Source organism: Bos indicus, chromosome 23 (assembly GCF_029378745.1).
Source record: "Bos indicus isolate NIAB-ARS_2022 breed Sahiwal x Tharparkar chromosome 23, NIAB-ARS_B.indTharparkar_mat_pri_1.0, whole genome shotgun sequence".
In the NCBI taxonomy this organism is placed as follows: Eukaryota; Metazoa; Chordata; class Mammalia; order Artiodactyla; family Bovidae; genus Bos; species Bos indicus.
In genome coordinates, this window is record NC_091782.1 from 33169276 (window position 1) to 33171269 (window position 1994).

Below are 1994 nucleotides of genomic sequence, written 5' to 3' on the forward strand. Positions count from 1 at the left end.
CTTACATAGTGAAATGATATTTTGAATATGTTGGGTTAATATAAAATATATTATTAAAAGAATTATGCCTTATTTACTTTTTAATATGGCTACCAGAAAATTTTAAATTAAATCAGTGGCTCAGATTTATTTCAATTGGAAATGTACTTCCTAATTTACATTCTCTGTTGCAATTGCTGTAATTCTTGTTTTTCTTACACTGTTCACCAGTTTTATTTTTATTTTATTTTCCTTATTTATAAGAAATTTCAGTGATTTAAAGCTAAAGAGAAAGGGATTTTCCTGGTGGTCCAGTGGTTAAGACTCCATACTCCCAATGCAGAAGGATTGGGTTCCATCCCTGGTTGGGGAACTAAAATCCCATATGCTGCAGGGTGTAGCCAAAAAAGAAAAAAAAAAAAAAAAATGTAATGAGAAAAGTTCTAGAATCCCAACAGCAGCATTCAGAAACCAGATTACAGGCTGATACTCTACAAAGCAAGATCCTGTGTAATGGTCAGTCCTGGTTCAGGATCTCTATTCCAGCCCCCAGAACTGGAGCTTCATTTTCCATGGGATTCCTCCAGAAAGCAGTATCTGGAAAGAGAAGAACTTCTGCTTATACTATCAACATTCTCTCTAAGGTATCTTTTTGAACAAATTTTTATTTTTAAATTCTGTACATTGATGTCATGTGGGTCACTTTCCACAACTCTAAAGTTAGGAATTGTTTCCACAGAAGGGCCTTAACATTTCATGACTTTAACATTCTAGAATTCTATTTAGTTTTTGAGAGTCAAAGCAACCTTATGCTGAATGTAAGAGATGGAGAGATGAGAAATGATGCGTTTTGCAAAGAAATATTAAGTTCATCCTCTGGAAATCCAGGTCTTAATAGCCAAAAACAAGTTATTTTCATTAAGCAGGCCCTGCTCAGCAAAGAAGACTTATCACAACTCAACATCACTGACCCTCCTGAGGTTGCAACTCAATGTTTTTTTTTTACTGTACTTCATTCCTCTGAACACATGCATGAAAGAGGAAAGTACCTGGCATTTAATCAATGAATGTGGAATGCATTGGGTTTAAGAAAAATTAATAGATGCATTCTTGAGATGCACTCAAGTATGTCAACTGTGCAGATCTCCACAAGAGAGGTGAGGATCAGTCCCATTAAATTGCCAAGTGAGATAATCTAATTTTCCTAGGAATTCCTAGAAAGGCATTCAAGTGTGGTTGACATTGCTTTAACACTTCAATACATTAACTCATACATGTTAATGATCCAATGGGATTTTGCATCTGAACTCTGTGCCCAGAATGAGTCAAAACCTCATCTCACTTTTAGCTCCTCTCTCTTTACCAGTGTCCTTGACCCCAGGACAAGTTAATCTGGCATAATGTTGTCGACTTTTTTGGTTTGGCTACCAAAAGAATGGCTGAAATAATTTCTTCAGTTATGTAGTGGCTTGCCTATTAAAATCCAGTTTGGATTCATGACCATAGCTGTGAGTTCTGGCTTTCACTTATTATGCGAGCCAAGATTTCATGGAGTTTCCTTTTGTACATGAACAAGGACATACATGACTGGAGAAGAGTCCTGATAAAGGGGAAAGGTTTCTGCGAAGTTTTTTCTTTCGGAAAGGCTGCTTTTTAAGCAGGATTTTGACTGGAGGAAAGAGGAAGGTACCATCAAAGCCTGGGCTCTTCTAGTGGGGAAAGAAAGCACCATTAGGGCTGTGGTCGAATTACTTAAAATTAATAATAAATTAGACCCCATACTGCTGCTGGGCGAGGGGTATAATCCGTGTGCTTCCAGCGGCGGGGAGCCTTTCACCGGCAACATAAAGAGCCAGGTTGGAGAACAATCCAGCTTCTCTCTAAGGTAACAGCATTCTTCCCCAACTGGCTATGTCTCAATAGAGAACGATGTCGTAGTCGGCAGGATTCGAACCTGCGCGGGGAGACCCCAATGGATTTCTAGTCCATCGCCTTAACCACTCGGCCACGACTAC

General features: G+C 38.6%; 1 non-coding gene across 1 annotated transcript; it reads right to left on the reverse strand.

Moving 5' to 3' along the window:
- Positions 1–1912: 1912 nt before the first annotated feature.
- TRNAS-AGA (transfer RNA serine (anticodon AGA)) lies at positions 1913–1994 on the reverse strand. Its single transcript has one exon. It is a non-coding gene; the product is annotated as a tRNA-Ser (tRNA).